The sequence below is a fragment of the Haemaphysalis longicornis genome, unplaced genomic scaffold, assembly GCF_048455015.1.
Source record: "Haemaphysalis longicornis isolate Haplotype H1 unplaced genomic scaffold, Haemaphysalis longicornis Haplotype H1 scaffold_16, whole genome shotgun sequence".
NCBI lineage: Eukaryota > Metazoa > Arthropoda > Arachnida > Ixodida > Ixodidae > Haemaphysalis > Haemaphysalis longicornis.
The window spans coordinates 7,897,671-7,925,574 of NW_027526266.1; the positions used below are offsets into that span (position 1 = coordinate 7,897,671).

Here is a 27,904-nt window from a genome sequence, read left to right on the forward strand (position 1 = left end):
AGCAAGTACCGTATAATGTGATCCCATACGAGAGTAAAGATTCAGCTAGCGCCTTATACACTGTAAGCTTAACTTTGAACGGAGCTCTACCTCGGAGGTGATACATCATTGCAGCAAATGACTTTAACTTGTTACATATATGTTTAACGTGGCTTTGCCATGTAAGACACTGATCAAAATACATACCTAAATACTTTACAGTTGTTTCAAGTTGTAAACGCGGGCAATGGCAGGGTTACAGTCAGAAGAATGCAATAAAATCCTGCTACGTAATGTTAAAACCTTATGTGGATTCCTAAAGCAGATAAGCTTTGTTTTCTGCTTATTTACAAAAATACAATTTTCCTGAAACCAATCAAATAGTGTCCGAATATTGCTTTGTAGACATTCAAACCCTTTATCTACGTTGGGAACATCTATATAATTGCAGTGTCGTCCACATACTGAAAAATGTTTGAATTTAATGGTAGAAGGCCGAGGTCTGTACATTATGTTGAAAGGCAATGGCCCTAATGTACCGCCCTGAGGTATTCCATATTTTAGTGGCTCGAAACTGCTATACGTTTCTCCTAGTCTAACGCACTGAAATCTCTCAGTGAAGTAGCTTGAAAAGAATTAAAAAAAAATGCCCCCTAAAACCTAGATATTGCAACTTCTTTAGCATAATATTGTGGCTTAGTACAGCATGTTGTTGGGCTAGTTGGTGCAGCATCATGAAAGTAGAAAAAACTGCGCGTAAAAGACAGGACCGTGACAAGTAGACAGGACAAGCGCAGACTCACAACTAACTTTATTGAAACAATGAAGAAGAATATACGTCATTTCTGGCACATGCGCACACAGAACCCGGTCCAGCTAGAAGCCAGTCCAGAAGACAGAAGCCAGCTGTGTGCGCATGTGCCAGAAATGACATATATTCTTCTTCATTGTTTCAATAAAGTTAGTAGTGAGTCTGCGCTTGTCCTGTCTACTTGTCACGGTCCTGTCTTTTACGCGCAGTTTTTTCTACTTTCATGATGCTGCACCAACTAGCCCAACAACATGCTGTACTAAGCTTCATGTCTTCGGCAGTGGGCCCTTTTAAGTGTGTCTCCTCTTACACCCATCAAGCGTCCGTTATAGTCACCCACATTGCTTTACCTTCGTGTCGTTCACAGTTTCTCGGCTATTGCATCAAGAACAGCCTGCTTCCGGCTGAGGTTTCGGCCTTGTTTGGGATGGTGCTACCTTCGGTTGGCCACGGCAAACGCGTGTGTAAAATTCTTCGCTCGGAGTTGTGGCGGCAAGAGAGACTGCTCTGGGGGAAGAGAGACTGCGTGTCTGGGGGAAGCAAGGCTACGCTCGTTCCAGCGTCTCGCTGCCCAGACCAAGGAGTTTTTGTGGCAAAGCATTGTACCTCGTCTACCCAAAGCCAGGCGTAACAAGCCAGGGGGAAAGACAGGTCCAGTTCTTTCGGGAGACACTGTCCTTCCAGCTGATATTGCTGATGTGCTGCAAAAAGGCCCCAAGTTCAGCCTTGAGCCAAGGATTCCGCCTCATGAGCGGTTAACGCTTAACAGGCGCGTAGCGGACAAGGCCGGAGAAGAAGACCGTGAGCGTTGCCTGCTGGAAGGTGTGGACTGTTTGCTCAAGACTTCAAGGAAGGCTTCTGCGACACCTGGCGAAACAAACAGGCACATTGTGAAGTACTTCAGAGACAACAAACTGGTGTTGCTTCAAGCCGACAAGGACGGAGGATTCGTTGTCTTGCCGTCGGGTGCCAATGGGGACAAAGCGCTACAGGCTGTGACAAAGAACTTCTCGCCTAGGAAGGTTGTGGCCTCCAAGGTTAAAGCATGTGCTGTGAAGTTAAGCAAGGAAATGTCCGTTGAGAAGCTTGAAAAATCAGTTAGCTTGTGCAAGCGCAACAGCTTAGAAATTTTTTCACTGTGAAGACCCATAAGGACGATTTCCCGTTTAGATGCATTGTCACCGAGAGGGGCACGTGGCAGCACCAAATGCAGTCGGTGTTTGCACAAGCACCTTACCGCCGTCAAACTACATGATCCTTTTGCTACCAAGAATTCGTTTGAGGTCGTGTCATATCTAAAAGAATGCCCACCAGTTGGTTTCGCATTTTCCGTTGATGTCACAGATTTATTCTATTCTATTCCGCACCAAGACATGTTTTTTGCTGTCAGAGAGTACAATGAAGATGGCGATGTAATTTCATTCCAGAACTCGTGCGGCATGACACTAGATAATTTCATGACCCTGCTAGAATTCCATCTTCTGTCCACGTTTGTTTCATTCCGAGACAATTTGTACGTTCAACGTAGGGGCGTGTGATTGGATCGTGCGTGGCCCCAGTTCTTTGTGATATGTTTTTGGCCCGAATTGATCAATTTCTGGAGCACGACCTTGAGGGAAAGGTACTGAAGATTTTTAGATACGTAGACGACTTCTTGATTATTTTAAAAGCATCATTGTTAACCTTACCTGTTTCTAAATACATTGTCGCTGCTAACGAGATTTTAGAAGTGTTTCAACAAGTGGGGAAAGGACTCTCTTTTACCAATGAAATGCCGAGCGATAACTGTCTCCAGTTTTTAGACCTGAACCTCACGTTTGTACCGGATCATGTATGCTGGATTTACAAGCCAAGGGTACGTAAAGGGTTGTTGCCTTATAGTCTGCGCACTCAAAGACTGTGAAAATGGCGGTTGCTATGGCATGTCTCCAAGGAGCGCTTGTTAATGCTTGCCACCACAGGGTGGGTGAAAGTTTTGTTGCCCAGGTGTCCAGGTTGCTAACTGCTGGTTTCCCTCTGATGGTGTTGATAGCGGTGGCTGAGTCACTGCTGAAAAAGATCAAGTGTAACCGGACCTGTTAGGCTGACGCTCCTAAGCGAGAAACCTCTGTAGTTTTGCCATATGTCCACAAAGTAGCGCACAACCTGAAAAATGTGGCCAACAGGCACGGAGTGACGGTAGTCTTTTCTGCCCCTCGTAAGTTGGCTGGCTTATGCCCCAAGATTCTAAAAGTATCCGACCAGGCCGCAGCATGCCAAACGAAGCATGCTACACCGTTTGTGCGTTGCGCAACGGGGGTTGTGTATTCTATACCGCTCACTTGTGGGAAGGTATATATTGGGCAGACGGGGCGCTGCATCAATGACCACCTGAGGGAACACCAGCTTTCAATGAAAAAGAAAACGGGGTCCCACCTTCCGCACCATTGTCTTGCCTGTGAAGATAAACCATGTCGGCCGTTGATAAATGAAACTACAGTGCTGGGCAAAGGCTGTGATCGAATCGCCCGAGAGTTGATGGAGGCGTTTTTTATACGCAGGAATGAAAAAATTGTGTTAGCGTGCCATCCGTTGCTTTGTACGGCAATGAATTTGAATTTTTAAAGAGGATGGTGCAATGACAGGAAAAGATAAACGGACTGGCTTCTGTGTGCGCATGTGCCAAAAATGACATATATTCTTCTTCATTGTTTCAATAAAGTTAGTTGTGAGTCTGCGCTTGTCCTGTCTACTTGTCACGGTCCTGTCTTTTACACGCAGTTTTTTCTACTTTCATAATATTGTGGTCTATGGTATTGAAAGCCTTTGCTAAATCTAACATTAAAGCAAGAACTACTCGGTTATTTTTTATCGAACGATTGATGCAATCGGATAACTGTTCTAACAAGGAAGTTGTATTTTTGTTTGGTGTAAAGCCGAATTGAGCATTGTTATTTAGTGAAAACCGATCGCAGAATAAAAGTGGCACAGATGCTACATACTTTTCCATTATGTGTGCAAGCGCTGAGAGGATGGAAATTGGTTTATAATTTCCGCAGTCACTCTTTTTTCTGTGTTTGTAGATTGGCCTAACAACAGAGATCTTCATTTCTTTCGGCATATCTTCAGTGTGGAATATTCCATTTTATACTTTTAATAGTATTTATTTAAGCACCGTAATATTACGGCGCAAGACTCGATTACTGATCCTGTCGAAACCGGGTGGCTTCCATATTCCACAATTCAACCTCGCCTATATCTGGAAGTAAAGCCGTGTTCGCGCATGTGCGTTTAGGCTTGTATTCAGTTGGCTTATCGCTATATCCTTGTCTTAGGTTTTCCGCCGCATGCAAGAACGTGTCATTAAACATATCACACACTACTTTCTCGTCTACCATGGGGAAGTTCTTTTTTATCGTGTCTTCAACGCATGCCTGTTTAGATCTGCCCATTAGGTCATTCACCAAGTTCCACGTGTTCTTTACATCATTTTTATTTAACGAGATCTGTTGCGATAAGTACCTTTTTTTCGCAAGCCGCAATTTTGCTGTCACCAAGTTTCTTATTGAACAGTATTCTTGTCTTTTTGTAGCATCCCGAGGTGTTTTCCTGCTTTTCTGCCATGCCTTGTCCTTCAAGTAGCACAATTCTATTATATCTGGCGTGATCCATTTGTTGTCAGGCTTTCTCTGCCTTATCTTCACCATTTTAGTGAAATCATCATATATTCTGCTGAGTGTTTCAATAAATATACTGTACATAGTTAAGTGATCAAGTGGTATAAGTGCACTCCAGTTTGTATTTCTAATTTTTGCGTCAACTCTTGCATTATCGATAACCGGTCTTGTAAACAGTGTTTTTCTTTGTTAATTAGTTTTTCTGAGATGACTGCTAACACGACAAAATAATGCTCAGCTAATTTGGATTTAATGACTCCTGATGTGTACCCCTGGTTAGGTAGGCGAAGGATAATATGGTCAATGCATGATTTACAAATTTTAGAGCCCAAGCATTCCTCTCTTGTATATTCTTTTATTACGTATATAATCCATGTTCGGCTAACAAATTCAGGGTAATCGCTTACTGTTCTTTGGGAATCTTGCACGATATCAATGTTTATGTCCCTAACTAAAATCAGGTGTTTCTCATTCATATACTTGTTCAATAAAGCCTGCAGTTCCTCAATGTATTTGTGCGGATTGAAGTTAGGGGCCCCGTAAATAACGCACAGAATGTATGTGGTGTCGATTTTACTGATCGACAATGTAACCTGATCGGCATTATAAAATTTGACATCAATATATTTTGATAACCAGCCATCTTTCACGAACACCAAAACACCGCCACCCTTCCGATTTTCACGGCATACGGCATATTGTCTATAACCCCTGAGGCAATACAAGCTTAATCTTTCCGCCGTGATGTTTATTTCTGATAACGCGATGACATCCACATCAGGCATTGTTCGCAAATACGCACACAGTTGTTCCCAATTTTTCTCTATGCTACGAATATTCACATGTAGCAATCTTAGCTCTCTATGCAGCGTTTCTTCCTTTAGTGTTTCAAGGACGTCCTTGTCCCATTTACTGGAGGATTCAAACGACCCCATTAGATTAGTTTTAAAAGGTCAGCCTTGTAATCACGTGTAATCACCGTTGAATAGCATGTTTAATCACGGTTGAATAGCGTTTTTGTGAGAAAGTCATCATTACACTCGCTTTGGAAATAAGCTAGTTTATGTGCTTTTTGGGAAAGCACAAAGTTCATTTAAAGTACCGTGAGCCTCAAATGGGGAGTAAAAATCGTAAAAAGTAAAACGAAGCCGTTATGCAGGCCTATTTCAAGGGCATACAAATAGAGAGCCATTGCTTAAGGTCGAACGTTCTCAGGAAACAGCGACTCTACCCGGAGAACCACGAGTGCGCTACCGCGCCGGTGCAGTAAATGGTACCCATCTAGTCTCACCAATTGCTGCAATAAAAATGGGACTAAACATCCCTCTATCTGGAAAGGTTTTGCACACTCATTGTTAGTGAGGCGGCCTTCAGCTAGTGTTCGGTTGAGCTTGTCTTTTCCCTTTTGTTCTCCCACTACATGAGGCCACCATAGGCGAGAAAGCATTGGTACAAAGGTGATGCCGCGAGGCTCCAAAGCCTGTTGTGATGACGGGCTATTGTGATAAGGCAAAGACTCGAGTTGGGAGTCGGCAATCCCATCGAATTTGCAATGGCCAATGCTAACCGAACGTTAGGATACCTCCCACGCAACCTTTCAAAGGCCCCCTTAAATAATAATGTACAAAACACTAGATCATCCCCAACTCGAGTATGCCGCATCATTGTGGGATGCCATTTTCGTTACTTTAACACAATCCCTAGACATGGTACAAAATATTTCTGTTTGTTTCATTCTCTGCAATTATAATGGCACTGCTAACATATCTTTCATAAAAAGTAGCCTTCAACTGCCAAATTTATCTTTCCGCCGCAACGTTTTCCGTCTCTGTTTGTTACAGAAAAGGTTTCATCACCCACACCAACGTCATCAGCTTATTTCGCCTCCTCATGTAACCGAGTCTCGTCCAGATCATGCCAGTAAAGTTGGACTACCATCGTAAAAAACCAATGCATTTTTCAGCCCTTCATACCCGCGACTTCAGTATAATGAAACCACCTTCTTTCATCAACGGCTTCCCTTATTCATCATGAGTTATTCAAAAATGTATTCCTAATATTGTATAATTACAGGTTCCTTTGTTGTACTTTGTCTTCATCGCGCATTAGCTAACATTGTATAATAAATAGCCAGTTTCATTTCTCTAATTGCCTTATTATGCGTCAGCAATAACGGTATGTTCAGAAGCCAATTTTGTAACCATTTTATGCCATATACTGCTTTTGTCATTACTTTATGGTATCTAAACTACTCCCCTCTCCAATGCCTTATGGCCTTGAGGACAATGTGAAGAAATAAGTAAATAAATGTGGCGACAAAACGGAGACAGAACATGGACGTTACCTCGGCCGTTCGCATTCCCTTCATGAGTTGCGCCTTGTAAAGACATTTCATGTCTGTGCCCCTTTGCGGAAACGCCAACTGCACCCAGGTGGCAAACATAACTGAAATTACGGTTTATGTGTGTCTGCCGCGTGGACGCTGAAATATTTGTTTGCCATAGCCAGCCGGGTTTGCATTACTCGCGTGCTCCCGACTTGGAATATTTTTTTGGAGGGGGGGGCATGCGGGGTTAACATCAGGATTTGTTTGAATTCAAAACTGAGTGCTACAATAGTACAAACACCAGCAAGAAGTGAAAATTCCCAAGGTTTGACAGTTTGCTTACATGTATTCTGTTGGCGCGTATTCTAACCCCGTGGGCCACCTGGCTGCACGTTTTTATATTTCCACCGTATTCACCGGTTGTCGCTTTGTGAGAGCATCTTATGAAATGAAGCCCCTCTTGGAGTCAGCGCAAAATGGGGCTAAGTAAACAAAAACCAAACGCGGACGTGACATTGACAAATACATTTGGGAGAAATTGAAACACCCTCCTTGGATCTAGCCTCCCTTAATTTGTTTTTTTATTTGGTCTCCAATAACTGGCAGAACATCTTGCATAGGATAATATTTTTCTTATGAAGTAGTTTTAGATTGCTTCAAACTATTTCATTTATGCATAAAAGGCAAACATAATGTGTGCGCGGGGCACAGCTTAAAACTGGCATAAAGGAGCTTTGGAGCGCTTCCTCGCGAGCAGGAGGACATCAAGACAGTATTCCTTTGGAATTCCCATTGTAAGATCGAGTCAACCAACCTACCCATCACGCGGTGAAAGGTAATGGGCAATTTGTTTAAACTGAGCTTTGGAGGCATTGTGACGCTGTTTGTCGGGTCTGGTACAGTTTGAGTGACTTTGTTGTCCACACTGAGTGATCGTTGTGCTTTACTCAGCAATGATATAAATATCGATTATACACTGAGGGCGCATGAATTCTAAGAGATGCACTCTCTGTAGCAACAATAAAGTGTGTAAGTCTTCAAATATGCTACACTATGAAAGGATATCAGCTTTAGTTATTGACGCTGCTGCTCGCGCTAAGCGCACGTGTTTGTGTTAACCCCTTAAGTGCTTTGGACGAGCAGAGCTCGTCCTGCCCAAACTGTCACCAAACTGCTTTGGACGAGCAGAGCTCGTCTTAGCGGAATAGGTACTGCCCTATACTGTTCAGGACGAGAAGCGCTCGTCTGCGGCTTAGATTGCGTGACATCCACTAGATGGCAGCATTTACTCGACGAATTAGTTTTCTCCTGCGGCAAGGCGCGCTTTTTGTATGAAAATATGGCGTGCGGTGGCGCCGACCCATGCATAGCTGGCCCGTCAACTAGAAAAAGAAGCTGTTCATTTTCGTCATCTTCTTCAAGTGATGCTGATTCGGATACAGATGTTTATCTTGTCTCTGGAAGTGAAGACAGCGATGACGGTGAATTGAGCAGCTCCTCCGGTGATGACAAAGACAGCGGGGAAGCGAACATCGCGACTGCTCGCGAGTGGATCCTGCTTTATGTGGACAATCCTCCTGTGAAGGCTCATCGCTTTCCATTCTTGGCCATTCCAGGCAAGACTTTCATATTGTCATCGCCGGGTGACATTATGGAATATATTCAGCAGTTTCTAGACGATGAACTTATAATATGTGGTAGACAAAAGCAATCGCAAAGCGGCTGAAAAGTTGAAATGCTTTCCTCCCAGTGATCACTCCCGCCTCAAAAAATGGGTACCAGTGACAAAGGAAGAGATGTGGGTATTCCTTGCACTCCTGCTATTGCAAAGGTGCTTAGCCTACACAAGTGAAGAAAGATGTGGCATCTGCAACTGTTCTATTTATAAAGTTTTTAATTTTTTTAGCAGCAAGTACCTGGTTTCCTATGTGTTCTTCAGAAATAAACTTTATTGTGTTGATTTGACTAACTGTGGGGTACAAATATTTTTTCAACATCGACTAGCTACTTTTTAGTACAATCAGATTCGAAATCAGCAATAAAAAAAATAGGCACTTTTGGTCGGGAAATTCTAAAAAAAAATAAAGCACTTAAGGGGTTAAATATTGTTGGCTACGTAGTGTCCTGCCATGGGAAAAGTCAAATGTAGCCTTTCTCGTCAGCTAGTGGGCAAAGTCATTGCCCGGATGCTTTCATTTGCCTAAAAGTTACAGTATTTGTACGGTTGGCTTATCGCCCCGTTAGATGGTTGCGCTAAGTTGTTAAGAACTTGCTATCAAAGCGCCTTATACCTCAAAAAATTTTTTTGAGTAAGTCGACGATTCATAGAAATATATAAAATCATCCGGTGTCACGTCCTGTGTAGGTACACTAGCACATGAATGGCGCCAACCTCGGCCTCTGTACGCTAAGAGGTGGAATCGAAGAGCGCAGTTTGGTTGCGCTGTTTCCGCCGCGATCACGGAAGCAGCGATGGCTTCTGCGGTCTAGACCGGGTTGGCGCCGTCCATCTACAGAAACGTGAACTTGTGAAGTATGCATATTGTTGGGCTTGAAGAGCACTAAGAGATTTAGATTCGACATGTATAGGATAGGCAAGAAGTCGTCGACGGGATTTTTCGTTTTAAATACAACAGTCTTAGGTCAGAAACTAAGTGTAGGGGATAGAACTCGTGGATACACTCTATTTATACGAAGCACACTCTTAAAAACCGACAAGTAAATCTTCAATAGCAAAGCGGCTTAGTAAGTTGAGTCAGCTATAGTAAAGAGGCAGTATTGCCCTAACCATTCATTTCGTCCCATAATGAACGCTAGAAAGAAACACATAATTTAACTGAGAAACCTACCCAAGGGTTTCAGGAATTTTATATATTACGGTACGTTCAAAACCCCTATAATCGCAAAGCGCAGCTGACAGGTTTTGAGCCAGCCTGTATGTTCGGACTACTCTTAATTTGTGCAAAAACCTATCTTATCTCTTCCGTAGCCTCTAACCACGCTTTAAAAAGACCGATCTCCGAGCAGACATACAAATCAACCTTTAATTAAATTTAATTTGGAGTTGTTGTCTTTAACTAGGTGTTTTATACAGCCACACAATATCACAATGAGCGGGAAACAAACCTATTTATTGTCAACGTATTCCAATATGTTTAATTGTTTGCAGCATGAATCAGTGTGCCGCGCGTTCAGAAAAGACCAAATCAAAAGGGAACATTAAATCCACGAGTGCACCCTCAGCAGGTACACTTTCATACCTTTGCTGTAAACGTCTGGGTATTAAAAGCGCGCGATCAAAATATCCAAACATTTTCACACTTACGATGTCTGTGCATTCAAGGGTGCTCGGAGGAGAAAGCATGCTGCAGGTTAGAAAAAAAAACAATATATTCATTAGCTGATTTTTTGTCTCCGACTTCTAAATGTTTCTGTGCTCCTCGCAGGCACCTTGTGTATTCAAGGTGACGGTAATGGCGACAACGTGTACCTCGAACCTCCAAACTCACGCTGTGTCCTACTCTTGGTAGCAGTTTTAAGGTGAAGGGTAGAAAACACAAACGGAGGTCTAGGGGGCCGTGGCTCCGGAGGCCGGCAGTGAGCTCCTCGGCCACTCTCGGCAACAGAGTAAACAGAGCGAAGAAAGTGCCCCCTTAGATTGCTTTTTCCTTGCCATATAAGTTTTTTTAAATTTTCCAAACACAATAATTTGCCCCTGCAAAGGGGCCACGCCGAAGGTAATTGCCGACACATACTTACCAGGGAATTCCCCAAACCCGACAACGTTTCCCATTTCTGAACATAAATTTGGGAAGAATTTTGAAAATCTAAATCACACTTCCTCATTGCTTTGTTTCTCTAAAGCATTGTGAGCAAGAACAACACCGCAAAGAAGTAACAAGTGGTGACATCCTGCGGAAATATATAATTAACAGTAGTCTAAATCCTCCTCTAACACAGAATGATCGGTGGCTTGCAAATTAAGCTCACTCCTTACGGCTGCCTAAACAAGTGCCATTGTGTTGCCTTGAAATTAGACCTCAAAAACAAAACTCTGACTTGCTGGAGGGCCGGCGTGAGCAAGGCGTTATAGCAGTCAGACAAACCATTATCAGTAGGGACAACCAGAAAATAAAAACAATGCATGCCATCCTCGCTTTAAACCGGTGCCTCATCGTTCAATATGCAAGTGCAGGCTTCATCCGTTCTGACTGCCATCCCACGTCGTTGCTTCAAGTGCAAGCTGTATTTACAGGGTAGATTACAGTGTCGAGGGAGACTGATGTGCGCCTAGTTTTGTAGTCCTTACTACCACAGAGATAATTTCAAAGCCTGTAGGATGAAACGCCAAATTGTGAACAACCCCAAGCAGCATACTCTAATACCTATGATATATTCAAATTCCAAAAATGCGTCATCACGTTTAAGGTAGCCGAAAATATATCGTACCCAGAATGACCGAAAAGGTACGCCTGTTACACTTCTCCAAGGTATACCAACGCCGCTCTCCAGTGGTGGAGCAGCGTTGGGCTTAGGCGGTGACGCCGTTCACTGATTCAAATCTGCTCCCCTCCCCACCACCTGACGAGTTGCCTTCAGCAGCACAGGAGGTTGCTGCACCGCTTGCCTAGGCGGCCATGGTTGCGGTGTCAACCGCGCCTGTCGAGAGCGCGGCCGCCCCTACCGTTCTGACTCCGACCCCCGGTGCGCTATTGGCGGTGAGATCTTTGAGTGGCGCCCCCTGGCTCTGACGTCGGCTTAGGGATTCGCGCCGCTGTCGTCTGCTACACTCCGCTTGTGAGGCGCAACAGTGCCTGGGCTAGAAATCGCCCGCTTCGTTGCTGTAGTGCGTTAAAAAGCGTATTTCTAGCGAATCAGATATTTTGCCAGCTTCTGACGCATCTGAATAATTTGAAGCTGTGTCCCCCACAAGTTTGCAACACACGAAGAGATAGAGAACAACTTTCTTCAGAGTATCGGTCAGAAGATCGTGTGTAACTCGTCCTTTCTTGCTTATTCGCGAGGATCAGCCATCAGAGCTGCTCGATAAATATTCAAAATGCGTAGGTTTCCCTGCAGTATTTTTGAGAAGCTCCTATGAAGACTCAACAGTCTAATACTACGTACCAAGCAGCGGCCTCTACAGGCTCATCGCAGAGCAGGAAATAAAGCGGCTTTCTTCTGTTTCTTTCGTTGTTGTCTTGTATCGGATTAATGTTTCTTGCTTTTTTTTTTCTGCCCAACGCATTAATTTTTCACCGCCGTCACCAACTTCTTATTAGGAGGTTTCGGGATGTTTGCGAGCCTCATAAAGGTCGTGTGGATATTTCCTTCATTTTGTATGGCATACATTCTCTTCTTCACAAATTGGCTTTCATTACGGCTGCGTGCAAGAAGGTGCATATCCGCAGCGTGCTTTGTTTATTCACATGCAAATACAATGAGAAGGTTTGTGCTACGCCACCGCGATCGCGCCCTAAACAACGTGGTCCACCGTACTCGAAGGCGGCTTTTGTGCTCCGTATTTCTATCGTAATTATATCGTTATCATAACGAACTGACTCTCAACTCGAACAATGATGACATGATTACGGTGTTGAAGGCATGATATACTCGCTAACTAACGTAATAAATAGTATACCTGCATATATTACAACAGTCGAAACCGAAGAAGAATTCCAAGTAGCTCTTTATTGCTTTTCAACCGTTATAGGCGCGAAGAACAAATCCTTTCTACTCGGGATGGCGTTCTATGAATTGACGAAAATTACTTTTACTCTCTTGTCCTGGACTGAGGACCCGGCCCACTAACCAGATCGATTTAATTGTTAAACAGTTTTCCCCTCCTCCCTTTACTCCATCACCTCCTCCTCTTTAGTGCAGTTTTCCTATAACGCATATCCGAATATCGGGAAGATATGGCTGTGCAAGATGTTCCGAAATATCCCTCCAGGTCTTAACAAACATATATGTGTTACTATAAATTTAACGAAGGCGTGACTCGTTTTGCTCAATAAACCTCCATACTGGTTAGATGCCTGGTATAGAATCAGCATACGCGTATACACACACTGGGTTATTTGGAACTCAACCTACAGTTTTTGCAGTCTACAGTGCATGTCGGCAAACTTTCATGCCTTGACAACGTAAAGTGATGTGACAAAACGCGTTCGAGCGTTCGGCAAGGTTGCAAAAACTGTTTTACCTTACATATGATTACCGGGAATCGTGATGCCTTCTGCCAAAGCCGACAACCCTGAAGGCCTAGAATTTGTTTCGGTCTTCCATTTTCGCTGTTGTCGGTTATTAGCAGCTGACTGTTCCTTTTGTTCGAATGCTTACATGAGAAGCTGACGCCTAGCTCCGACTCTTCGCGCTCCGCACAGGACCGGCTTCGCAAGGAATGGGGTGGCGCCGGCAATGTTTCTCCCGTAGCGGTATCCAAAACTATACTTTAATGGACACCATGAGCTAGTGTATGCGATTTTAAGCCTATTATTATGATAAAAAAGTTACCCACACGCCAATTCTGGTGCGGGCAAGCATCAGACGTTGACCAAGCGCAAAGAAGCAGCAGGGAGAGCGATCCTGAGTGAAGCAGACGACAAATGCCAGAATCCCTAAGCTGACGTCACAGAGGCGCGCTTCGCAGCGCCGCCTGTGTTCGCGCTCACCGCCAATAGGAGGCTGAGCAAACGGATACAGAAAGGCCCGCAGTGTCCCACATTTGTGGCACCGCCTGTGCCACCCGTGGCGCCCTTGTAAATCTCGTTGGGAATGATGCAGCTAGCAGCACGCGGGTCAAATTTGTTGCACATACACAAACTTCACAAGCCTACCACTGCAAGAACGTCGCTAAGCACACGTACCATACGAAGCGGGAACCGAATTGTGTATGGAGTGACTATAATGTGCTGTTACAAGCTCGTTCCCAAATAAGCCTGAAGAACACCAGTATCGGCGAGTAATAAAACAATCAATGACCACATAGGCGACTATTGAGGAGCTTTATCACAAGTTCTGAAGCCCGCAAACCGAAAGAAAATCAGAACAAGCTGGACTGACAAGAAAAACACGGAAACAGTTACGTGGAAAAGGGATTACAAGAAAATAGGTCAGGTAACCAACAGGGGACGTGTACGCGGAAAACGCGTCATATAGAAGATGACCCAGATTCTTCGCGGCCCAGATCAAATTGAGCCCAATTCCCTTGCCAAATATAAGTCTGCTTTTGGTGTGTCTGTTGGGACTGTTTAATTAGTGCTACCGCTATGTCAGAAACTTCGCAGTAGAAAAGCAGCTAGAATGACAACATAAATAGAAACTTCGCGTAACTACAAGAGTAAAATAAACAATACAATGTGCAAGTACAGCACACGGCGTCATGGTACAACTCCATCTTACAATTCTACTCCAACAGGCTTGATGAATACCGGTTCTCTCATTATGCCTATTTCACCCGTGTCTACAGGACGCTGTATTAGCCGGCACTCTTCCGTTTCAGAAAGTTCGTATCCTAAGGTCGGTCGAAACGACCAGCCCCTTCGCATTTGCACCGATACCGGGACCACAAATTTTCTTCCTGGTCTGGACCTTCATCAGCTGAACGTTCGAGCGGCTAGTAACGGGCTGTCGCTTCTTCCCACCTACCCATCGGGATAAATGGGAGTAGAGATGTTTTCTCTTACTCTTGAGCCCAAACCTGCACTCCTTGTTTCGGCAGCCCAGCTGCTTGCCGAGTTTTGGACGGCCGATTTTCAAAGACTTGTTCTTCCCACTTCCTTCGGCACATTTTTCCTTCGATGCAGCTCCATTGCAAGAACGGAAGACTTTGGGCGCCGAAATTATGCCGGCTTCGCTTTTGCCAGCACTCGTGCTACGGCGGGCCCGTCCTCGCCTCTATCTGAGGAATCAAATCGTGGTGCCCGGAAAACTGGCTCTTCTTTCTTCACGGCGGGTGCTTTCTCTTCCACCGCTTAAGTCAGTGGATCGTCGCCGACGCTGAGGTACGGCGAGCGCTCTCTGTGGAGTTTGGCCCCGCTTCGCCCGGGGACCTCAACCTCGACCGCAGTGTCGGTCTCTTTGCTTCTCGAGCTGTCAGCTACGCAAACGGCACTATTCTGCCCAGCGAGTTCGCATTATTGAACTGGGTGCTCATGCGCGATACGTGTGCGTCTATTCGTGCCTTTCGAAAAAACAACGGTTTCCCCAGACAATGTTCCCGCAATACCGGGTTCACTTTCATCTAGGCCGTTCGGCCCCGGCGTCATGACGGTATAGGCGGCCCATGAGGCGGTGCGGCTGAGCCCACGTTTATTGTGGTTGTGTTGGCTGCGCCATGGACACGACGAGGCGCGTAGAACCAGGGTGCCGTTCCCGAGCTGTGTCGGGTTCCGAGTGTCGCGTGTCCCACCGAGCCAGCTGGCCAATGATGATGGCGGCGCTTAAGAAGACGATGATGGTGGCACTACAGGGCTCCCCCCTAGCGTGAAGCGCGATAAAGTGACAAATTTAAATGACAATGCATGAAAATTCACTATGCACTATGTACAGGTATGTACAAATTGTCCGTTGTCAGGGAGACTCCGTGGGCAGTCCGTGATCAAGTGGCTGGGGTCGACTAACGGCACGGTCGTAGTCGTCGGCGAGGTAGCGTCCGGTGTGTGAATTTCCCTCGGGGGGCCTTGCCTGGGAGTGGTGGAGAGGCCGCAGGCGGAAAGGAGCGTCCTGCGGGGCGGAAGCTTCTAGCAGCGCCCAGAGGAGAGAGTGATGCCCCACAAAGCTTGTGCGCTCTCCGGGCTACAAGGTGTTCCAGACAAACGAGTGCAGATGGCTTGCGGGTGTAGGGCGGCTCCGTTCTGCTGCCAGCTCTGTTGTTCCACACACCACGGCAGCATGTGCGGAGGGAGTGACGCAGTCGCCACCGCGTTAGTCTACGGATGAGCAAACCATGGGCCATTGACCGTCGTGATACCTCGAAGCGACGTTGCTTATGTGCGAAGGCCCATGAGGCACCCAGAAGGGTGGTGAATCCTCTGGGAACTCGAACGCGTTGCTGTCGAAGGGAGTGGGCAAAAAGTTGCCTCCGCTGATCGTCTGACTCCCGCACTGTCATTAAAGGAGCGAGTTGATGGGGAGCGACAAGTCGGTCGCAAGGTGCATGATGCTTGTGTGGTCTAATGCGGCGTTGACGGCTCGAAGCAGAAGACGCGGCTTCCGCAAGGGAAACAACAGGCAAGAGTGCACGTGGTGGGTGGTTCGGAGGCCGATTGCGGTCTTCTTTGTTCTGATCTGACTGCCCCGTCATTGTTTTGGTCACAGGTAGTTGGAGGGTGTCCATGTTTGGTTGTTGTGAGCCTACTAGCCCAGGTGCTTCCTTGGAGGAGTCACGCTGCTCCTGCGCATCCACCAAGACGGAACACGTAATGTCACGACGGCAGATGGTTGGTGCGTCGATGGGAGTCTCACCAGTGGCGCACTGTGCCTGTCGTGTGTGCCATTCAGGTGGCTGCGTTGCGGAGCACACGTTGTGAAGTGGTGTCAGGGAAGGGCTCGCAGTGGGCTTAGGTGGGGTTGGCGTCAACCGTCGAGTGAGGGAGGTTGCCGTGTCGGTGCTCTGCGGATCACCGGCGCCTTCTTGTGGTGTGGTAGTAGTGGACAAAGCAGGCGGTGGTTGGTGGGCGCCCGTGATGTCGTTGGCCTCCAGTCCTCTCATGGAAGGTGCTGCCGGGAGCTCGAGACACGCGCCCATGATCGCAGACTCGTCACCTAGTGAGGGTTCGGGTACATGGGCCGAGGGCGGTGTCGGAGCAGGACTGATGGTGGTAACGGCACCAGGTTATGTCGGGATTGTCGTCTGCCGGGTTTTCCTGCCGTAGTAGCTGAGGACAGTGTCTTTTAAGTTGTCATACGCACTGGGGCCTGGGGTCGGCAGCTGGATATGCTCAATGAGGTCAGCAGGTAGCTTCTGTAGTGTCAAGAGGTACCTGATTTCCGGGGAGCAGATGTCATTTACGTAAAAATGGCTCTCCAAGATGACGAACCATGCAGCGTGGTTTGAGATGGCATCAAACGGAATCAGCAAGGGAAGGTCGGGTAGGGCGGGCAACGTTCTTCGCGTGCCGTCGCCCGCGTTGCGTCTGGGGAAGCAGCGTTTCGAAGCCATGGCGAAGCCGCTTGTCGGGTCACCAAATTGTAGGTGGCCGATGAGGCGGTGCGGCCGAGCCCACGTTTATTGTGGTTGCGTTGGGTGCGCCATGGAGACGACGATGCGCTTAGAACGAGAGTGCCGTTCCCGAGGTGTGTCGGGTTCCGAGTGTCGCGTGTCCAACCGAGCCAGCTGACAAACCCGGTGACGATGATGGCGGTGCTTAAGAAGATGATGATGATGGTGGCACTACAAAGGCATCCACAACCTGAATGTTATCGCCATCCTCCAGCTATGTATAACCATCTGTAGGATCACCGTCCTTCGACAGCTGGAGTGGTGTGCTTTCGCACACATCTGGAGATGTTTCCTTCTTGCAGATGGCAGATACTTTCGAATCTTTGTCTCCGGAGCTATTCTAGTGTTCCTTTGCTTGCCGTTTTAGTGATTAGGCAACTATTATCCCTCGCGTTTCCCTCATCGAGTTTCTCTTTCCGGAAAACTTATTTTGCACAACCTCTCTGCTCCTATTCATGTATTGAAACACCTCAGCCTCAGCTGCCTCTCCAGTCGACACATCAAGGCATGGCTCCCCAATGATGGCTCTTCCACCGGCACGGCCGGTGGTTATGCTTGGAGCGTTAAAGTTATCGGTTCGTCGTGATCTATGACTGCGTCGATGTTGCCGAGGATAAGGTCGTAGATGGACCTCTCCACACACAGGGTGGTTACCCTTCCGCTGAAGTAGGGAGTTCCCACCTCGATGTGAGCTACCGGCAACTCTCTCATTGAGCCGTCCATAAAGTACACTGGGTAATTTTCCCAGTGAATTCATACTCTCAGACTAAGCCCGTTCGCACAATAGCTGTGCTGGTGCCGGTGGAGCGAAAAACGGTAATGCTTTTGCCTGACAATTTTTCCTCAACCACCGGCACTGTCTTCGACCCAAATGTCGTAATTGAACCGACTACGTGAATTTTCTTGCCCCTTTTTTGTTCATCACAGCCGTCAGTGACATCGTACTGCATGGGTGCCTTGGGTGGCGCGCATTTGCGCAAATCCTAGCGCCTTTTTTTGTTGCTGCTGCTGAATGTCGTAGCCTTATGTCCAGCCCACCCGAACTTGTCCAGCGCACCCACCCGCACCTGGAAGCACTATTTCTCTTAAAATTGCTCCAGCAGTCCTTGGCAATGTGCCCGAACTTGTTACAAGAGTACGATTTCAGTGGGGTTTTCGGCTGGTCCTCCTTCGGTCCGCAGCCACATTTCCGAAATCTCTCAAAGTTTTGAAGGTTCGTACTAAGACACTGGTTGGTACTAAGGTTGGCGCCTGTTCTTCCCTCTGATGCTCCGATGTGCGGAGCAGCAGTCGAGCTTCAAGCGTTGAGCATGACGTTGCACTCCTACTCTTTCTAGCTCCTCTTTGTGTGCTTTTTCCTCTTGCCCCTACCAAAGTTTTCCCCGAAATTCTTTCGCTCTTTTCCTCGCAGCTCTTTCGGCCTCTTCTAGCGCGGCCTTTCAGGCTCTCCTAACTTTCTCGTTGTTGTTTTCTTCTCGTTTTCTTCTTTTTCTTTCTGGGAGACCCACTTTCGCAGTTCGGCAGTAGACATGCTGTCAGCTTCGGGGACAATAATAAATTCAAGAGAGAAACTTTGGAAACGAGACTAGGTTTATGACACCCAAAACCCACACCAAACTACACACAATAGAGTAAACAAACTAAGGAACACTGGAGAACGAAGGAACAGCAGAGGAAATGCCAAAGAGATAAAGCAATAACGAAAGAGTCGAAGTCAGGAAGTGAAGGAAAAAAAAAACACAGTTCGAATTTGCGGGAAGGACTTCAAGGTGAACGACAAGGTCACGGTAGGTGTTCGCTGCGGGAACGGTGTTGTCTTACCTCACGTCCCAGAGGTGCAGTTGTGGTGATGCGGTGTTGCAAGGTATAGCTGATGTAGTGGCCCTAGTGGTCGAGCGCGCTCTCAGCTCCAGTTTCAGAGAGGCCAACACAGCTGTCTTGTATAGTCGCTGTCTCTCACCGACGCACGGCGGGACGACTTCCTTGCGGAGAAGTCTTGGAAGCTGTAGTCGTGGATGACCTCTTGGGGCACGGCATGGGTCCGGTCGCCCGACCGCCGCGCATCCCGGTCACGCTCCACGCTTCTTAGTCTCCCTTCACTCTCGGTGTTCTTTTTCACGAGAGTTCCTCCTGCCGCCGGCCTCCGTTGCTGGATGCTTCCGATTGGCTGGTGGCCGGCGCGAGCTCGTGCCGTGGTCCCGAGCCCTCGGCGCCGTGGACGGTGTCGATGAACTTGGTGCCGCGTGCATTGCGTATTCTTTGTCGTCGTTTTTTTTGTCTTTTCGTCTTGTCCTGGTCCTTTTTGCCGATGCGATTTCTTCCCATGACAATGCCCAGCTGGCAGCCCAACGCTACAAGTTTCTCTAAATCAATGATTGCAAATTTGCCGCAATCTAGACACGATACTGTAGCCTACAGCTGGGTATAAGTACTCCAACAAGGCAAACGAGAACACCAACCCATAAAGGCCGTAGAAATTTATGCCGCAACAGTTCCAGGCTTTTTATTTTCCTTAGCGCTCACCTCAGACGCCCTTTCGCGGACGCCACAAATTGTCACCGTTTCCATAATTGGCTGCGCTGTTAGAAGATATGGGGAGGAACAACCCCACAGAATCTACACGGCAAAGGTGACGAAGGGGGTGGCTGTCTGATGTGCGGCTTTCGCAGCCCAGAGAGGTAAGAATGAGTCAGAGCCTTGAACGAATCAACAACAAAAGACATATTTGAACACGCAAAACGCTGTACAAGCACGAGGTCGTATAACGTCAACGAGGGGTAACTTAGAACGAATACCAAACGCGGGAAACAGCTTAAATACACAAAGTACAAAAAACAAATCTATCAAAGAATGTCCCGAGGTAGAATAGTTAACTAAAAGAACAACAGTTTGATGCGTATGAGAAACAAAGTGCCAGCATATTCGCCGACCGGGCCAGACGATGTACCGCTGTCGGAGGTGGTTCGGCTACCTGTGAAGCTTGGCTTCATCGTAGGCCAGGCCGTCCAATACGATCAGGGTGATTCGAGGCCCGAGAGTACGTTAAAGTCCTCCTGGGCGCGGGTCGCCGATGGTGGTGCATAAACTGGCAGAAGCCGTTGTTACATCACGACCCCCAAACGTAACTGCTTGCTTCGGCACGGATTTTGTTTATATAACTGGGCCGACGCGGTAAGAGGGGGCACACGCACAACGCGACCGCCACCGTCGAGCGCACAACTTCCCTCTTTCTGCTTTCTGGAATCATCAGCGTTCCTTAGCATTAGCAAAGCAACGCTCGCCCCCTCGTGAGCATTCGAAGCTTCGGGGAAAGCTGAGCAGCTGAGCTCTTTATTTTGTTATTTATTGGCGGCGAGCTGACGAGTGCGCGGAGTTACCGCCGTCTTGTTCCAGGCAGTTCGAGGGTTTTTTGCGGGCGAATAAAAATGAAATTGAATAAGACTGGCTTCTGGGTAACACGATTTAGGTGCTGTAAAATAATACGAAAATATATACAAAACTTTTAAACGCCGTACGCTTGAGCTTGTGACAATGTCAAAAAAAGATACCGTTTAATCCATTCTCAATGACAACAACACAGACATGGCCATGTTTACTGAGTCTTGGTTATCTTCTAACATCAACAACACTGAGCTACTGCAAGCAAATTCCCCCTACATTGCTTTACGGCGCAACAGGAATGGATGAAGGGGTGGTGGTGTCCTGGTATTCCCCAAAAACAACATTCCTTCCTACCAGCTCCCGAACAACTGTACACACAAAATCCTTTGGGTGCACTTATTAGTGTCACCATGCACATACGTACTGATGTCTTGTTATCGCCCGCGGCGACGGAGGTCACTCTCCCCGCGATTGAGTAGTCATTGAAGCAGTCCACTATGGTATCATTTGATTTGTAATAAGTTTTGAAGAATGCCCTTTATGAGCTAGAACTGTTCACTGGAACGATGTATTGACAGCCGCAGACATTTCTGAACATTTGTAAGTCCAGCGTGAACTAACTAGAAGGACTACTTGATGACACTTCTTACAGGTCCAAATATATTTCTTTCTTTTCCTAGAAATCCGCATTAAAACGCGAGCTTTGTCGGGTCCCTTTAAAAGTGGCTTCGATGCAATCCGTGTAATGTCTTATAGACGATGGCGACACCAAATATGCTAGGTTAGGTAGCACTAACAGCTTTGCTGTAATGTAACATTGTTTTGTTAAAGCAAGGCCCTTATTATTTTATTTCTAAACATGCGCTGCAGTGGCTAAAGCCACTATTCCCGTTGTCATCAGTTTGTACAGACAAGCACTTTATCATGCCCCAACACACCATCGATGGTCCAGCGCATGCAGAGTGTTAATTTATCAATCTTTTTGGTCATTATCCCAAAGCGAGCTACGCCGAACGTATTGTATGTTTGTACTATTTATCGTGGTGATTTGCAAAATAGCATAACGCTCGCTGCAAGCCAGTGAAGTGTTTCTGTCGTACGATTGGACAGAAACATGCATACAATAGGAGTGCTCTTCTCTTGCTTTGTCTTCTGCAAAAATGCCATCACGAGTGCCGCCCGAAGACAGGCTTTATATCAAAAAGCTCCCGACTTAAGGGGTTCCGCAACGCGTTATCGGTAATCGGCCACCACACCAACAGATCGACAACTGCGGCGAGCCGAATAAATCAGGTTCTCCGTTATGAAGGTTGACGGGTGGAGGATGCGCATCGTAGCGGGCGACCACCCTTGGCCGCCGGGAGAAGAGACAGACACAATAATCTTTGCTACTTCCGTTCATAAACCGTTTAGGAGTGCGCCGGCATTAAGGGCTGAACTAGAATTATTATTTCAAGCACCACCATTGGAAGGAGATTGGGGGAGGCTGGAGTAAAAGGCTGCGTAGCCGAACAAAAGCTCCACATCACCGAGTCCTAGCGGCAAGAGAGACCTGAGCATGACTTTAGCTTGCCAAAAGTGTGGAAAACTGGAATGTCGCGGAGTGGAATAGTCATTTTCACTGAAGAATCCGCGCTTTATACCCGAATGCAGCAGAAGCAGCACGCCTGGCGTCCTCTTAAGTCGAGTTAAGAACACAGCTGCAATTCACTCCAATACGTTAGCGTCCAGAAATTTTACTTTGCTTGAAAGATTTTTCGACTCGCCTTATAGAGATACAATTGCGCTTGCTAACTAACCAATGGATTGAGTAAGTTATTGTTGTCATAGCCGTTTCTTGAAATAATTAACGGGAATGCTTTATTCTGAGTTCTTGTGAACAGCGCTATATTTCGTTGTTTCGGTGACAACATATTGTGACACGCCACACAATCGCACGCTTTTTTCTTAGTCTAGAGGTCGCATTTAAATGGTAATTACTCTGGGGCTGTGATTAACACGCGCCACGGTATTAGTCTTTTTTGTACTTATTAGATGCCTTGCGTTTTTTTTTCTGCACAGATACTTGCCCGAATGAACCAAAATGGTGCTCCCTAGTGGTCGATGTGCAGTAATCGTCAGGGGTGCCATAAGCAAAGATGGCCTGGGTCCCCTTGTCTGGATATACCGGTGCTCCAATGCGTTCGGCTACTGCGGTATCGTAGACGACATGCTTTTCCCGCATGTGTACGACGGCCCATTAAAGTATGGCTGCTTCCCCCTGCAGCACGACCGCAGCCCCACCCGCAAGGCGCGCTGGGCCATCCAGCTTTTGGATCACAGACAAGTACCCCAGCTGGAATGGCCACCAAACAGCGCTGGCCTGAACGGCATAAGAAAATGGTTTACTTATGCCAACGCAACATTGCCAACGCAACGGCAGATGCTTTATGAGGTGCCGTTAAGGAGGAGTGGGAACGCCTCCAGAAACGCAACGATGTGGTGGTTGCCTTATACAAGTCCATGTCAGGTCAGATTCACGATATAATGGCCGTTGACCGAAGATATACAGGTCACTAATCTTTTGTTTCTTCTTAATAAGAAGCTATGTCAATTACTTTTTGTTTAAAGCGGAAGTTACAGCAGTATTTTTTTATGTTTATGCTGTAAGGAAAATCATTACCTCTGCATTTTTATTTTTGCAAAGACAACTGCAATGTTGTACGAACCTTCTGTTATGTTCGCGTGCCTCACCTAAATTATGAAAACTGCCAGTAGCTCATTTATTTTTGTCGTTCAGGTGCTTTGGTGTTTTTTTTTTCTTTAATGCTGGCTAGGCTGATGGGCTTTGGGGCGTGCGGAGCACACGTGTGGGAACGTTTTCTGCCTTCTGCCGCTTCTAGGAAAGTCTAGATGTCGCGTATTATGCCTTAAACGGGCGAAGGTGAGCTGGCAAAGTGTATAAAAGTTTTACAAGTGTTTTTGCTGTCGCCTGTGTACCACCATTTTTGTCCGGTGTTAAGGAGGCTCCGATAATTGTTTTTGAGGGTATTATCAGGTTGATGGTAGATATAAGCCCCCAGTAAAGATATGAGAACTGTGAGGTCAGTCAAAAGTTCAGGAGGTTTACGCAGGATGAACGCGAAAAGTTGCCCACGGGGGATTATGTTGTTAAAACTACGATGCCGCGTTTCGATTCCTTGCGAGTCTAGGGCTATAGCCAGTGCCTCAGAGATATGTTGACGAAGGAGTGAGTGATGGCTTTTTTGTAATGTGGGCGCATCCCGTCTTCTTCGAATACCGGCACCGGCTATCAAAGAAGATAATCTTCCACGCGGAGCTTAGTTTTACGAGTGCATTGCATGGCTCGGGAATTATACGGAGCACCCGAAGTTTTTCTGATAAGTGATGAAATTTTTCAGTTTAGATGTGTTGTGTTGTGGTGTGTTCGGTAGCGTGTTTTCGATAAATACCTTTGAGTTTCCGCATTAGAGGGACAGAGTTTAGTCGCATGGCTATTTGTGTCCAAAAGAACAATTGACTATCATTGTGGCCGCTCAGCAGACTAGTAGTGGCTAATTGATATGTCCTCCTCACTCTTTGTTGTGAGGCCTCTTTGGGACGCGGGGCTTCTGTAATTAAACATGGCGTTGTGAAGGAAATTCGACTTGAGATTTGCAGGACCACTGATTTTTTATGCCACTGGTATTCGGCCGGTAGCGTGCCGAGGACGCCTTCTTGGCTTGCAAAAGTGGTGTCACACCCCCCGACGAGATATGGTGATACGTGTCCTATTGTCGCACAATTAACCCTTGCGGACAAAGTGGCTGATGCATATATCTGTATGCCCGCCTTTTGAGTGTGGCTTTTCTGTATAAGTGAAACGTTGTGCAGACAGCCAGCTTTAACATTTGTGCTGTGCGAAGGCATTATTGTAACCTGTCATGCGGCAAATCCACTTTTTAGTACGCGGCAGGGTTTGGAAAAAAAAGAGTTTGGGAGTATCCGGGAGAGACTCACGGAGTCCGAAGTGCCTTCACGTTTTTCTTTTACTATGCTGACCCCCATGTGAGAAAGAACGATGGCCCCGTGTAATGCTTTGTAAAATTTTGCGTGTAAATAAACTTGGCTGCTTTGAAGTATACCGTCCTTTGTTGGCGGCATGCCGTCGACCATGAGCTAGTAATCTTTTTATCTTCAATCATCGACTGAACGACCCCGTGGATCAAATTCTTCAATTTCAACTCGCGTGACAACAGTGCTCTAGAACTGTCAAAATGTTTTAAGTGCAAATAAATATAATCGAAAATTCTAGTTTGCATGCGTTTCGATAGTCTCTGGGATTTGCACGCGTAGTTTGATCGTAATTCATATGGCAATATAGTTTTTGAACTATAAATGTATGTGTCGATGCCTCGAACTTGAAAAAATTGCGAACCTAGATTTTGCCGAGCAATTACCACATGACACATATGCCGCGTACGGCAAACAAAATTTCACAAAGCAATGCAGTACATACCTAATCAAAGCAGTATTTGTCAAAACATTAGCAAGTTAAGTTAGCATCAATAATTTTTCGAGTTCGCTGATATTCTCGGGAGGTTATAACTTCGCATCTATCTTCAAAACCGACAACGATAGTGTTGTGTCTTAATTTGTTCGGCTGCACACTGATTTTGTTGTGGTTCATTTTCTGCTTCAATATATTTTGCGCGGGGGGTCGAGGTTCAAAAAAAATTCCCTCGCACTTCCCCGAGGGGGAGAGTGTGTAAGTGCGAACGCACGCTTGTTGATTGCGCGATTACGCTGGATATCGTGATCTTGGAGTGGAGAGGAGGCGCCCAACACCCGCAGTCACTGAGCGGAGAGAGGAGGAGGAGAGTAGCGCCCGCTGTTACGGAGAGGGCTACACGAGCGCCCTCACGCGTCGGAATGCGGAGCGCCCGCTACGCGAGCTAGAGCTCTCCCGCCCGAATTGGAGAGGAGGCGCCCAACTCCCGCAGTCACTGAGCGGAGAGAGGAGGAGGAGAGTAGCGCGTGCCCATCTCCCCCCGTTGCTAGAGAAGACGAGGAGGAAGACGAGGAGCGCGCGCACCCGCAGCTGTTGCTATGCGGACTACGGCAGCGGGCGATTCAGGCTCGCTTAAGAAGTGCATTCGCACTTAAAAAAGCTACAAGTACGAGATAGTCACCAGCGCGCCTACTCTGCCAGTGGAGACGCATTACCGCCTATTGCGCCAGCGCGTGGCCTCCACAGGCGTGTTTACCAGCACGCAGCAAAAGGGCAGCTTGGTTCCCCTGGCGTCAATTTATCGGACCGTGAGAGAAGCGCGAAGAAGCGAGCGGTAGCCTTAGAGTTTTTTGGTAAGTATACTAGAGAGAAAACTGTTTTTGTCATCCTTGTCGTCGGGGATCGGGAGGGGGGAGGGTGGTAATGGAAATATCCCCTTTTCTTGCTTTGGGCTTGGCATGACAACTAGATTCTTTAATGGTTTTTTAAGATTTGATTCTTTTACTATGCTTTAACACGTCTACGAGCTACAACGTAGCCGCAATGCTCCCTGTTCTGTGGAAGCCGTGAGCCGTGCAACTGCGCGCTTGGTGACAGAGCAGGCAGTGGGTGATCGTACCTAACGTTTATCATGCCGGAGTAGAAGGAACCTATAACTGAGCGGGTAATATGTCGCTGCGGAAGTTGTAGCTGACAAAAAAAAAGAAACCAAATATTTTTCGACGAAGACCAGATACGACAGATGCGGGCGCCTGCGGCCGTCCATAACTTGTCTTCGATCACGACTGATTAACTCCATGTTTTCCTTTTTCTTCAAGTGTGAACAACTCGCTCAGCAGCCAGTTTTGTTAAACTTGATTGATTGTAGGGTTTAACGCGCCAACGCAACGCAGGCGAAGAGGAGGCGCGCCGTACAAGAGGGCTGCGGATTAATTTTGACCACCTGGGGATCCTTAACGTGTGCCGAAATCTCGTACACACGGGCATTTTCGCTTTTCGCCTCCATCAGAAAAGCGGCTGCCGCGACCGGCAATCGAACCCGCGATCGCGTGCTCAGCAGCGCAACGCCTTAGCCGCTGAGCCACTTCGGAGGGTCATTTTGGTAAACTGTAGCTGGGGGTCGGTGCCCCGGTTCACCACGAAAGCCACGTTTTCATAGGCACGCTCACAAACTTTTTCAATCTTTCAAAGCACTTGTCTTTTGAAATAATGGGGAAAATTAATGAAATGAGAGCCTCTAATAAGTTTGTCACAAAATATTACCATTTTTGTTAACTACTAGCCTCGCTTGCAGAATACTACGCACAACCGTTCAGAGAAAAAAACGCTTTACTCCGTTTTTCTTAGCATTAAAGCAGCGTGTTTTATTTTTCACTTATATAATAACGCATCATTATTCGCGTTTTTGTGGCACTGTGTCCTAATATAAAGCAACTATAACTTTTCAATCGAAGCCAATGTTGAAACTAAGGCGAGCGCATGGCATAATTGCGGCCCACGAGGACACAGACGGCCTTGATGTGACCCGCATAGACGCTAGCGCCAGATTCCTCTCTAGTGTATACTTCTATGGCAATAGCGGCATGTTTGCTGTACATCTAGGCCGCCCCTGTGCTGTTCGCGGTCTCGACAGCAGGCGCCGCGCAACCACACGTTGCAGCGATTAGTTTTGGCCACCGCTCCCGTGGTCTCTTTACTTCAGCTCAAGGCTGTACGTGTGCGTATGTTGCCCTTAGTAGGTTTTCTTCCTTTGGTGTCTGATAAAAAGTGTGCGTAAGGCGAAGCACATCACCGCTAAATAACTAATATTGTCAAGTTTCAGCTATTTCCAATCCGAAGTGTACACCGCACCACTTTCTAAGACTCGAAACATGCCGTGTTATTTAAGGTTACGCGGGACCACTTTCTAAGACTCGAAGCATGCCGTGTAATTTAAGGTTACGCGGGACGAAGAGAGAGTTTATGTTGTATTAGATTTCGTCACAAGTCCTCGTACAGTGTAAAAACAAAAATTTATTCTGTCCGTAACCTGAACATTTTGTACAGAAATATCGACATAAAGTGCACTAGCGCAGTAAAAATAAACCACCGCAGAAAGCTCAAGCCCACGTACCAGCTACATGAGCTAGGAAAACTAGTTTGACTATGCATAATTCAGCCGTTTGGTACTTACGTAGGCCTTGTCATAAGAAAAAAAGTTAGGCAAATTCCGATCAATTTCATTTCTTTCCAGCCCTGTATCACTGCCGTTTTGACACCTTCCAAGCTTAGTGCCCCTGTTCAGTTTATATATATTCGCCCTTGACACATTCTAGCTACGAAAGTTGAAACAAGAAAGTATGCTATTTTGGTGTGTTTTACTCACATCTTTAAAAGCTGTGTCTATCTTATGGTTGCATGAAACTTCACAAAGGTGCGCAGTTTTACGTGTCTTAGGGACAGTTTGTTTTGATGTGTAGCTATGTGGTAACAATGCCTACACGTCACGCTCTGTTATTTAAAATACACATCTTGCCCGTCTATCAAAACGGGAACC

The 27,904-nt window shown here is 46.7% G+C and overlaps 1 long non-coding RNA gene across 1 annotated transcript in view; it reads right to left on the reverse strand.

Moving 5' to 3' along the window:
* Nucleotides 1–27,593, reverse strand: part of LOC144166093 (uncharacterized) — a 36,360-nt gene extending 8,767 nt beyond the window's left edge. Inside the window, exons 1-2 of the long non-coding RNA XR_013321566.1 lie at nucleotides 27,542–27,593; nucleotides 10,098–10,137 (exon numbers count right to left, since the gene is read on the reverse strand). This is a non-coding gene — a long non-coding RNA (uncharacterized LOC144166093). The remainder of the gene's footprint in view (nucleotides 1–10,097; nucleotides 10,138–27,541) is intronic.
* Between the last annotated feature and the right edge of the window lie 311 nt (nucleotides 27,594–27,904).